The sequence below is a fragment of the Palaemon carinicauda genome, chromosome 40, assembly GCF_036898095.1.
Source record: "Palaemon carinicauda isolate YSFRI2023 chromosome 40, ASM3689809v2, whole genome shotgun sequence".
Classification (NCBI taxonomy): Eukaryota; Metazoa; Arthropoda; class Malacostraca; order Decapoda; family Palaemonidae; genus Palaemon; species Palaemon carinicauda.
This window is the reverse complement of record NC_090764.1, coordinates 170,847-184,529: the sequence shown is the minus strand read 5'-3', so window position 1 is coordinate 184,529 and position 13,683 is coordinate 170,847.

Below are 13,683 nucleotides of genomic sequence, written 5' to 3'. Positions count from 1 at the left end.
CGAGAAGGTAAGTTTAATATTGTAAATGGCTCACATACATGTAAAATATATTTGTTTTGTAACCAAAATTTTACTTTTATTTGTTATGACATTTTACTTAGGTACAAATATTTTACGAGAAGATAAATTTAATATTGTAAATGGGTCACGCACATGTAAAATGTATTTGTTTTGTAACCAAAATTTTACTTTTATTTGTTATGACATTTTATTTTGGAAATGCTTGGCAGTCTGAAATACATATTACAAGGAATTATTAATTATAAATTAAAATGAATTTTGTCATTTTAGGATTGGCTGAATTATTTTTCATTCAGATTACAAAACATTTTGTTTCTCTCGTGTTTTGTGAACCTATCCATATGAATCAATTGTAATTTGCAATTTTAATACATTATTTCCCCTAAAAAATCAGATCTAGAAAATATATTATCTGTAAAGAATTAAAAAATATTATCTGTAACTTGATCTATTTATAAAATAATTATAGCAATAATGAAAATATATTTAATCAATTGATTCAAAATCGAAATGTTCGTAGACTAAAATATCTTACGAGAATGAAACCATATTTTTTTTTTCTTTTTTGGAGTAATAGTCATGAAACTTGAACATAGATGTCGCCACCTATTTGCCAAGGACTCCAGAAGAACACAGTCCCATTACTCCGCATGACCCCGCCCTTACAGATCCTTGAATTTTTTTTTTTATCTGTAGACAGAGACGGAAGAGAGATTTTCTGTCTTTTGAAATTTGGTGGCTTACGGTGAAGTGCTAAAGGACAGAGGAAAATTCGGCGAGTTGGTTAATGTTTTTCGTGCTTTCTCTGGAGTTTAGAAATTTTAGTGATTGTTACCTGGTCGGTATTATTTTATTTGTGCGTGAATATTCTGTGATTATTTTTTTAGATTTTTGTGGAAATTCTTCGTGGTTAAGTTCTCGGTGATATTTTAATCTTGCGGTCTGTACAGAGAATTTTTTTAATTTGTTCTTGAGATTTATAGGAATTAGTTGTTTCCCTGGTGACATTTTAATCATCTTTAAATGGCCTGTGCAGCCGAAAGGTTTTTAATATTTCTAGAAATTCATAGAGAATATTAGTGATGGCTACCTGGCGACATTTTAATGTTAATCTGTGAATGGCCTGCACATAGGAAAGTGTTTTAATATTTCTAGAAATTCATCGAATATCAGTAGGTTACCTGGCGATATTTTAATTTTAATCTGTAAATGGCCTGCACATGGTAAGGATTTTTAATATTTCTAGAAATTCATCGAATGTTAGTGTAGGTTACTTGGCGATATTTTAATTTTAATCTGTAAATGGCCTGCACAGAGGAAAGGTTTTAATATTTCTAGAAATTCATCGAGAATATTAATGGTTACCTGGCGAAACTTTGATTTTAATCTATGAAGGTTACCTGGTGACATTTTAATTTTAATCTGTAAATGGCCTGCATATAGTAAAGGTTTTTAATACTGGCCTAGAAATTCGAGAATATTATTGAAGGTTACCTGGATACCTGTGAATTCTAAGGACATTTTCTGTGAATGTCCTGTACAGAGGAAATTTTGGATCACCTGAAGATTGGGGACCCCAACACTCGCTGGGGTCGCTTATCTTCAGGTGGAAAAAATTGGGGTCTTTTTTTCTTCAGGTGAAGAATTTAAGTTTAAGAATGGGACTAACAAGCTAACTAACCAGTTTATAAGTTAATTATTTTAGTGTAACGACATGAGTGAGACTAACCAATAAAAGTGCTAACCAATTTATAAGGTAGCAAATAGAATTTTTTAAATTGACGGTATTTAAAATAAAAAAAATCTTATTTTTCTTTAACGGCTAAGAGACTAAACTGTCTTCTATACAAGATAATTATGTGTAGAAATTCCAATTTAAAGAATATACTAAATTTAAAAGCAAAGTTTCTATTTGTAAGGACCCATCCTTTGCTAAATCTAACCATCCACTGCATAAGTGGATTCAGGATATTCTAAACATTTCAGAAAAAAAAAAATGATTGATATTTACAGTTTTCTTTTTAGAGAAATTTGCATGAAGTATTTTGAGGCAAACCCGGTTAGACTTGGTGGTAATGGCATAATTGCACAAATTGAAGAGTCTTGCTCTGCACGCTAAATCAAATATCACAGAGTACGTGCACCAAATCGGCCAATATGAGTATTTGGAATGGTCGACACTAGCTTTAAGTGTTGGATATATGGTGATCGTTGAAACACGAGTTGCTCCAACTACTTCGAATCATATAAAAAGTTGTTTTGCCTGGTTCAGTAATATTCAGTGATGAGTGGAAAGCTTATTCAAAAATTCAATCACATCTAAGATTTCAGCATCAGACCGTAAATCACTCCCGTAACTTTATTGATACAGAAACAGGAGTACACACACAGGCCATCGAAAGTTATTGGAACAAGCATAAATTAAGGATTAAGACAATGCGTGGATGCAAGAGAGGATTATTAAATTCATATTTACAGCAATTTGTGTGTTTTGAAAGGTGTGGTAATGGTAGGTTCGATTATTTTTGTACTGAAATTGCAAGATAATACGCTTTTAATTCAATATGGATTGTTTGTATAAATGTTCTTTTTAACAAATATTTAATAGTTAAATGAATATATATTTTTTCCTTTTTTCTATAGTATAATAAGACAAAATAGATCACCTGGAGACGCCAATAAGCTGGGGTCGCTTACATTCAGGTGAAGAAAATCAGGGTCTCTTCTTCAGGTGAGTCTAGTTAGGGCCCTTTATCTTCAGGAGAGCTATCTGGGGTCGCTTATCTTCAGGTGATCCGAAATTTTTTTCAATTTAATAATTTTGGGTTGTGCAAGTCCTTTGCTGATAAGCGTTACCTAGTGACAGTTTTAAACTAAAGAATATTTTGTGAAGGTCTTGTAACCTACAGAGGAAAGGCTAGTGTTTGTATTTGTGGAAATCCTTCGCTAAGTGTAGATTACTTAGTGAGGCTTCAGGAAGAGTATTTGTGAATGGCCTGTATCGCCTTTGAAATTAATACTTGTAGTTTTGTGGAAACTTTGTGAATTTTAGTGTAGATCAAGTGGGGACTTTTCCCTTACAAGAATATATTCGTGAATGACCTGTTGAGGAAAGTTTTTGAAATATATATTAAGGTTTTGTGGACACTGTATAGTGTAGATTGTTAGTTTTCAATTTTGATATTTTGAGTATATCCTGTACAGAGGATAGAATAGTTTGTTTGTGGATCCACAGAAACTCTTCGCGAACATATTGCAGACTAATTGGTGGGTTTTCAATTTTAATGAGAATGCCCTGTACAGAGGAGTTCGAATTTATTTTCAGGTTTTGTGGAAACTTTGCTAATAGTGTAATTACCCTATTAGTTTTAGATTTAAGAATTTTTGTGAATGGATATATAGTTTTATATTTATATTTTTGGGTTTTGTGGAAACTTTGCATATAGTATAATTACCCGGCTAGTTTTCAATTTTAAGAATTTTTATGAATGGCCTACAGTTTCGAATTAAATATTTTTAGGTTTTGTGGAAACTTTGCGAATAGTGAATTGCCTGGTTAGTTTTCAATTTTAAGAATTTTTGTGAATGGCCTATACAGAAGTTTTGAACTTAATATCTTTAGGTTATGTGGAAGCTTTGAACATTAGCGTAGATTACCTGAAGAGTTCTCAATTTTAATATTTTGAGGATGCCCTGGTCCGAGGAAATGCTTTATTTAATTTTTTTGTTTAAATTCTTATATATTAATGTAAAATATTGTAGATGGACTAACGAACCCTTTCAATTTAAATAATTTGGGAATGGTTTGTACAGTTTAAACAGATTTGTAGGTTTTCTGGAAATTATACTAGTAAAGTTTTCTATTTTTTAGTATAGTCTTTACAGAGGGAAAGTTTTGTTTGTTAATAACTAATTTTTATGGAAATTTAGGAATTCCTAGTGTAGGGTACCTGGTGATTTATTATAAATATATCGTGAATGGTCTACACATAGGAAAGACTTTTTTATTAAATGTAGGTGTTGTGGAAATTCTTAGAATATTATTGTAGGGTACCCGTGATAGTTTTCAATATTTTGTTATTGGTATGTAGGCCTACAGAGAAATTTTGGGCGTTGGTTAATATTTGCGGAAGTTTTTTGTGAATATTCTTTGAGAAAGGTTGTGTAAATTGTGACTCAAAATTTTAGTTCATGCTATGAGTTCAGCACCTTTTAGCTAGGCGCCTTACTCAGTTTCCAGGCTATTTACTTGTGCAGTTAAGCTATAAATAGCAGCTTACGTTATTCTTCAAGCTATAACCCTAGTTGGAAAGACTCAATGGAAAAATAGCCCGATGAGGAAAGGAAACTAGGAAATATAAAATTTAAAAATGGTAACAATGAAATATCTAAACTACAAGAAAGTTAAACTAAACAAGAGGAAGACTTAAAATTAGTGTATGCTCGAATGTAATTTAGCCCCCCTAAGTACAGTTAATATCTATATTGGATGTTAGTGTAGTGTTTGTTCTATAACTTATAGTAATCTGGCATAGACTTCGGCGTTTGTTAAATTGCTTATATTTTTTTTTTATTTTGATCTTAAATTACCATTCTGAAAATTTGATGCGATAAATACTGTCTTTGGCTGTATGGGAGTAGTTTTTCAAGAGCTTATTTGATAGCTAGTTGTCAAATCTGCTTTTCGGTTTTAAATTAAAGAGCGCAATTCTTTCTTGGTGAAAAATATATTAGGTTTTCAGGTTTAAAAATTATAGAAATCTAAGTTGCCTGGTTCAAAAATAGTTGAATGAAGTTAATATTTAGGATTTAAATTTTATGGAACGTTCTCTACGTAAGCATTCGATGAAGTTGTTAATAGATATTTGAACATTGATTTCAGACATTTTTAATTAACACTATTGGTAAATATAAATCCTCAAGGCTTATACAAATTAAAATTATCCAGACGAGCTTTGGGTATAAAAAAAACAAACTCGTAATAGTTAGTGCGAACGATCCATGTAAACTTTTTCATACTGAAAACTTAATTTTGTAGTTTGTGGCACTGTAAAATCCGGACGTCGGATGCCGTCCGGGAGAATAGAAAATCGCTTGTATCACCGGGAAAGACTCGAAAATACACCTCTTTTTTTGTGACTGGTAATGTTCACTGATACTTTGTTATTTTCTGAATAAATGTTCGAAAAATATTGGTTTATTTTCATGTTATTGAGAATAATCTCAATCGGACGTCAACATTACACTAACTGGGTAAAATAGCGGGCAGTTAGATAGTGTAATGTTGACGTCCGATAGAGATTATTCTCAATAACATGAAAATAAACCAATATTTTTCGAACATTTATTCAGAAAATAACAGTATCAGTGAACATTACTAGTCACAAAAAAGAGGTGTTTTTTCGCGTCTTTCCCGGTGATACAAGCGATTTTCTATTCTCCCGGACGGCATCCGACGTCCGACGTCCGACGTCCGGGTTTTACACTGTGCCGTAGTTTGTATTTTAGAACTGTTTGATTGGTGTTGATTCCTAATTTCTAAACTTTACAAATACCCTGATACTTTTGGAGGAATATACTTTAACATTATTGTAAATCTTAAGTATACTAAATGTTTAGATTGTTCGAATATAGTGGCTTAAATCAGATATCCCAACTGATTTAAAGGCAATGCGGTAAAAGTGAAGGTTAAGTATTTCGGTTTCATCAGTTGGTTATGGTACTAGGTAAAAAAAAAGGTTAATTACTATGTAAAAAGGTTGATTACAAAGTTAATCCTAGAAGCTTGGCACCTATTTGTATTACTAGTGCCCGCTAACTTATTTTTGCAGTTAGCAGTTAGGAAGCAATAAAATAGGTTTTATGGGATAACGTTGGTAATGTTATCGTCCACTACATCTGTTTATATATTTTAACTATGTATATATGTCAAGTGTTAATATTTATAATGGTTCATTTGTATTGTATTTCATTGTGTGATTTCGCACAGGAAATATGATTTCCTATAGTAGATATCGTGATTTAACTGGTTTTCTCATTCATTTCATCCGTAATAACATCAACCAATTTGTCAACTTATAACTATCCAAATTGGTTGATCTGTTTGTTTGCGATTGAAATCATCATCAAAATCGATTAAATCACGTTATTTGCTATAGGAAATCATATATTTCTTGTGCGAAATCACACCATGGAATACTATACAAAATTACCGTTTTGTGTAGACGCAGTTTTTTTGGATAAATTTAAACGAAGTTTGTCCGAATACTCTAATATATGGTGCATAATCTGGTTTTATTGTTGTATTACAGGGCAATGTAAACTCCGAAGAAAACTTTCTTATGGAAAAAATTACGCTTTGAAAATGACCCGTCGTCGCAAACGAATAGTTTCAGAAATATATATAAATCTGTATCCTATGATAATGGGGGACCCCCAGTGGGAACTCGGGGTTTTGGGTGGGGAAAACATACTGGGTAAACTATATATAACTGTAAAACAAGCCTTTTCTTCTCTATACATTACCTCCTTGAATGTATAATAAACGGAGGAAGGTACAAAACAGTATATCTGGATAAACTTAGGAGGCGCCGTTGCTGAGAATGTCATGAAAAAGTAGTAACCTTATATGGTGGCCTATTGGAAGTGTCCCAGCCTGCTGCTTGCCAGCCTGGGATCAGTCACGCCCAAACAATGTAGTTTCTTGAAGCGTTTGCAACCTCACCATGCTTGAGGGCTAAGGATAGGTGCAGCAGCCATTGCCTGGCCCTCCCTGGTCCTAGCTAGTGGAGAAGGTCGGTGGTGCTGATCGTATGTACATATGGTCGGTCTCAAGAGAAATGTCAGTCCCTTGTCGCTGCTATTCCTGAATAGCTTCTAACTGGTAAGTGGTTTTGCTGCATGCATTTCTAAATTTAACATTCTAGATTTTTTCTGGTGTTTTTTTTTTTTATATTGGGTATTTTAGTACTTTCTATCATACCAAGTAAATTGCTTTAAATTGTGTAATGAACTTTTAAGTTTCTAGGGAGCAGCAGAGCTGTATAGTCGTTGAATATTGGGAAACTCTTCTTGCAAGCAGTGAAATTTAACTTGTTAATCAGTATTTTCTTTTGGCTAACGGGTGTTAAATATAGTCATAAGGTTTGTCTACTTTACAAGAACCTGACTTAATTTGTTAAATTGTTAATGTAGTTCAAGGAAGATATTTCTTTGGCTTAGATGTAAAGCTTATGATTGAAAAGTTGCTTTTTAAATATAAAACTTAACCATTGGTTATATAAGAATGGCTAAAGTCCCTGGACGCCCGGCAGAAAATTCAAAATCTCGCGGCTATCAGATATGCCATGTGTATACTAGCGCCCTCGCGGTACTTGGGTAGAACTATACCAAACCCTTCATATCTTCTCTGCCAGCCATTGCTGGCTGGAACTATTGGAAATTCTCTCGGTACTTACTGTTTTGGACGGTTATTTGGTGATGTACTCCGTATTTTGAGTTTGGGCTTTTGCTTAATTGATTTCCTTTTCATTCTTGAAAATCTGTTTGGGGTTATGTTGAATAATTTAACCTTAGTTTGTTTTCGGTCTCTTACCAATTCAATATGGCCAACCTCTCCCCTGTAATTCAGAGGTGTTAAAGGATGTCTTACTAGACTTCCTAAGGGTTCTGTGAACCCTCATAGTATTTTATTAAATGTAGGGGAAAGTCTTGTTCTTTTGGGGATCGGTGTGATGAATGCATTTCGTTAACAGATAGTAAGTGGGTAACCTTATGAACGTTGAATTAAAAGATTAGAGAGGGACAGGGTTCGCTGTTCATCTCGTTCCGTTGATTTGTCCTTGCCTAATGTTGTTGATCCTATTCCTTCCCCCGTAGTGGTAGATCAACAACCGAAGGAACCTTCTATGAAGGGTATGTTAACTGCTATTCAGGCTCTCGGTGAAGGAGTTGTTTTTAGCGGCGGACAAAAATCAGATTTTGTCAGATCAATTTGCTGAAAAACCAACCAAATGTGTAGTGGAGGGTACGTCTACACGATCCTGTCGTTCACCCAGCCTACGACCTCTTTCAAGCTCCCGAACCCATGGGAGAAGTAATGTCGGATGGCAAAAGGGAACGAGAGGCTTCATCAATCGTACAGACGTCCCATCGAGCGTTCCTGCTGTCGTAACACAGGTCGCTCACCCTCATCATAGAAAAGATGAGGCTGGTGCGTTATCACCTTCCTCGGATGAAGGTTCGTTCAGCGAGACTTGGCGTCACACGTCCAGACCGCTCAAAAAGAAGTCTCACGCGGTCGCTCAGACACAAATTGCCTCTGCGTCGACCAGGCTGTAGTACCTGGGATACACTTGAGCGTTTTCATTCTCCTGACAGTTGCACGCCTACGAAACGCTCTGACAGAGGTCCTTTTGTAGATGTCTGTGTTAGTCTGATTCAGAACTTACGCCTGTTGCTGATGTGACGATTCGTGCACCACCGCTTCCGTCAGACTGGTTTTCGTCGCCTGAAAGTGGGAAGTGATTTGATAGCGAAGAAGGCGATCTCCCATTGGGAAAGGAGTCTAATGTATCGCAAAGCGGCGATCCTAAATGGTCTATGCTTTTACGTATGAACCAGCTCTCATCGTTGATGCTGTCTTATCAACCTGCGCTTAGCAGTGCGGTTAGGCGTCAGTCTCTGGACCCGTTGTCGCACAGGCAGCCTGTTGTCTCTGGCGCTGACGTGTTATCGCACCGGTGATCTCCCGGTCGCAGTGTTCAACGGCAGGTTGAGTTAGATGGGTCGCGTCAAGGAGCTGTTGCTAGACAAAAATCAACTACGTTTTTCTGCCAAAAGCATTACGTTCATCTAGAACAGGATGGTAACGAATGCGATGCGGAATGGCGGCGACAGGTGGACGCAACACGTCACCGTGACGGCTCTCGGCAGTCTACTTATGATGCGACGGAGCGTTAGCGTCAACAGCAACCGGACGCTAGGCGTCCACGTGACTGCTCACGCCAGTCCTTGACTCGGTGTCAATTCATGGCATCGCACATCAGTCAACCTCGACCTCTCCACTTCAGTTTGATGCTGTTTCCCAGACTGAATGCGATTTCAAACAGAAGACTATTGATTGCCCAGTAGGAGGATATGTTGAACATCGGAAGCATTCTCATTTTGACACTGACTCTTTGGTTCAGGCTGCAGCAACAGTTGCACTGCCAGAAGATGAACCGGAGGCGGTAACTGACATGGACGAACCGTTGGAAGCTATTTTGGAAGTTAGAAAAGTTATCAGCATTCAGTGGATCTTAAAAAAATTTGTTAATTTTCACGACTCTTTCCAGACCATTTTACCCCTGTGGCTCCTCGTTCTCCATCGGAATTTAGCTTGGGGAAGGCTACTAAAGTGCCTATTTTTATTAAGATGGTGCTCTCACACTCTTCTAAAAGAGCCTTAAAACTGATGGGATCTTGGATGGATCTTAAAGGATGCTTGGCAAATCGGGCTTTGCTTTTCCTCCCTTAAGATTGGCTTCCAAATCCAGCATTTGGTATGAGACAAGAGAAGTTCTGGGCTTGGGAGTTCCTGGCCCTGCCCGTGGAGATTTCTAGAGCCTTGTTGACTCTTCTCGTTGTCTGGCCTTGAGAAAAACAAAAATGTGGTCCATGAGTTTGATAATCTCCTTAAAGGCTTATTCAGGGCCTCAGTTTTTAACTATTTAGACTGGTGTTTGGGAGCCCTAGGGAAAAAGGTCTGAAGTGAAAGGCACGGACACTAACGAGTTGGCTACTGGTGTGTTCGAAGAAATCACAGCTGACTCCATCCCAAGAGATTCTTTATTTGGGGATGGAGATTGTCAGTTTTCAGGTTTTCCATCACCTGTAAGGAACCAAACAGCACTCCTAAGACTTCGAGCTTTTATAAAGGACATCAGTTCTTGGGAGACTCCTATCATTGGAGAAGTTAGTGTCTGGGAAGGTTACATTTATGCCCTTTTCAGTTTAGCCTCAATTGGCATTGGAAGAAAGGGGACAGTTGACAGGGAAAGTATTCCCATCCCGACTTCCATAAAGACACATATTCAGTGGTGGAACAACAAACACAGACTAAAGGAAGGCCTGTCGTTGTATCGGAAGAGCCCAGACACCTCAAACTGTGGGTGGGGAGCAACATTAGGGAAGAAAGAGCTCTCGGGTCTGTGGACGATAGAGCAAAATACTCTCCATTTAGAGCAACCCGTGTTGGTTGACTCTTCATGCCCCGTTTGATTATCGCAAACTAGCACTGATGTCAGGAGGGCTCTGAAGCCCTAGTCTTCTGATTCAGAGCAGAGCTGATGAAAATGAATACTAGAGCAAACCATCATAACCCAAAGCTTTTAGTTGACTGTTCAAAATATTGCTGTACATAAGCTTATACCTCGGAAGTTCCAAAAAGTTAAACTGACTTTGTCTTTATTAAAGAAACTGGAAATCAGTCTTCGAATGTTATTGAGTTTGTAAATAGTTTGCTGTATAGGTTGCAACTCCATATTAGGAGAACTTGATATGCTTGATCTGGTGAAGCCAATTTCCATGTATGGAAGGATATACTTGAAAGGGTATTATCACTTGAAGAAAAGATTAGTACAGGTAATTTTTAGGAGAGGTCATTTTTAAGAGACCTTGATGAGAATTTTGGAAGACAATATAAAGGGTAGATGGTATTTTTTGTACTAGTTCAGTTAAAATTAACGACATTTGATACGTTCATGTAAAAGGATATGGTAAGCTGGAGAAAGCATTATAGCGGTAAATAAACTCCAAAATAGCGAGAGGCAGAGGGAAAAACAGAGCTAAGTAGCTACTAGAGAAAGAATAAGATGGCGCCGGGACATGACGTCATACTGGCGCTCAATAACAGTAAGAGTAGGAGCGTTGCCTTAAAAAGGCCCTCCTACAATTCTTGCCACTTTGCCCTCTCGAAGCCTAAACACTATTAGGGGTGTAGATAGCTATGTGGCATGTCAAGAATACGTCCTCTTATCTTATACAATATCCCTAAAGGCGAAAGCAAGGGATATTTGCGCCAGGAGTTAGAATTCTGGATACCTTTAGTAAAATTCTCGGATATATCACAGTAGTTAAATTTAACCTAGGAAGCTACTATGAAGGAACTTCCATCAGGACGACATGGCTACTTCACCCAAAAATAGATTTTTAGCTTCGCTCAAAATCCATTTTTGAACTATTTTATTTCAAGTGAATTCATGTAGTTAGTAAGGCTTTGTTCCTCCATTCATAGTTAAATAGAATTTTCTTTTTTCTAAAAGCTGTTTAATGGAATATAGTAAATGGATTTTTAATATAAATTGATTTTATTAATCTGCTGTGATTTTCAGATGCATATTGACAATACTCCGGCAATGAGTTTTAATCTTTTACCTGGTTTCTAATTTGCTAGATGCTAGCTCAAAAAGTATAGAAAGTCTGGTGCAGTTTTGAATTGACATCTCCTTGGTAGTTTGAAGACAAACTTTGAGGGAACTGTTTTTTTGTGCTTCAGTTTTTCAAAACCTGTTAGATATAAGTTAAGTATATCTAGGAATATTTCTTACTATTAATGCTTTATTGCCACCAAAACGTTAGCCTTAAGTTGACAAATACTGTATAGCTGACACCCGAGAGTAACTCTTAACAATTCCTGGATTACTCTAGTTTAGAAGCTGCCTATTAGTTTAACTGTGTACTTGTGAAAATTAAGGTCAATGGTAGCTTACAAAGGCTGAAGACTTATTAGTCTACCTCATTGGCTTTTCAACTTTAATAATTTTGATAATCATATCTGATAGTGCATCGGTCAAAATGTAATAATTTCTGTGAATGTATGTGGACTTTTTCTAATATTTAAAAATTTCAGATTTCAAAAGCATAATTTACAATATAACTTATGTATCTGGTCATCTCAGTTCTAAACAAGGACTGAGACACTTAGAATTTAGCTTTTGAAACTAAATTTTATTGTTACTTTTTGTTTGTTGGGTTCATTTATTGTCTACCTATTGTTTATTGTTTGTCTACTTATTGTTTGTCTACTTATTGTTTGTTGTCTACTTAGAATGAGTGTCCAAAAATATTCTAGTTGTGGCCATGAAAACCTTTCACTGCATTTTAGTTTTGAGTGGTGGTAAAATATCGCTGAAGTGGCAAGTTTGTTCCTACACAAATACAAACCAGCCCTCCAGTAGAATGAAAGTGTAGCTGTAAAAGGCCGTTTGAGATCTGTAGTTACCAGTTAGAGGCTGGCGATTGGGAAACCCCAACCCTTCTAGCCCTCTGAACTTTTTGTCAGAGGCTAACGTTGTGCTGTCAGTGTCTGCTAACTTGGCTAGTTGACAAGTGACGAAGGCAGGACACGCCTCCCTGCCAAGGAATGTCGGCAAAGTGCAGGAAATTTAAGAGGTTGATCCTCATTAACCTTCATGCAAGGGGGATATTTGCCTCTTGGAATTGCCATGTAGGGAGTGTAGAAAGTAGTCGCCCTCCCGGTTTTAATGGTATGGCGAAGCGACTGGTTAGAGGGAGGCTTCCCCTACGGCTTTTCCTCAAGGTCGAAGTAGCTATTCCTATTCCGTCCACACCCAGTATGTACAGGGTGGGGCAAACCAGATCGAGCAGTTTTGAGATATAAAAAAGTAATGGAGGTACAAGTTTATTATTCTCGAGGTAAGCATGACATATAATGTAGAATCCTGATGTTCTGATAATGTCGGCAAGATGGCAGCCATTAGCTGCAACACTGTTAGTGTTTCTCCGAAGTTTCCTACAGCACGTTCACACACACTCCCTTAACTGTGGTAGCATGTGAGGCGACTTTTGAACACTTTCTTTCTGGTGTCCCCAAGAAAAATTTTAAATGCTCAAATTGTGACTGCTCAGACCACCCTAAATCACCTCCAACTCCAGACGTCCGGGAAACATGTCTCAAAACAGTGAAATTCGGGCTGTGAACTGTAGCCCCATCCTGCTGGAACCACACTTCCCCCAATCCTTAATTTTCATCTCTTTCAATTCTGGGCTGCAGGAAATTTTGCAACATTGCAACATACCGTTCGGAATTCTCGGTCACTGTCTTCCTCAAAGTATGGGCCTATCACACCAAACTGAGGGCACACCACACCATAAGTTTAAGGGAATGTATCACTTTCCTGGATAACCTAGGGGTTTTCAGCCCAGTAACAGAAATTTTGCCTATTTACAGCCCCAGGGGTGATAATGTGCCTCATCACTACTGAAGAATGCTGCTTCGGGAGCAATCTGTTGAAGCTTGTTCTCACAGATTTTAGCAGTTGGCAAAGTCTGCTTCGTTCATTTCTTGAGCCATCATTTTGTAGGGATGGAAATGCAAATCCATATGCAGAATTCCATTCCCAAAGCAACGGCATGCCTTCATGCAGAACGTCTTGGCGACTGGACGATTGCTGCTCTCACCCTCAACATTTTCTTGTTCTGATGGACCTGCGTCAGCCATGTGCTCTTCTTAGTGTGCTACCAGTTGCCTCCAACTGCCTAACCCAGGACCAAATTGTTCACCTGAGAAGCAGCATTGTTTCGTGGAATATTGAAGTCGCTGAAAATCTTTCTGCGTTGCAATCGGATTGTTCTCAATGTGCAGAGCAAACCCACGATATG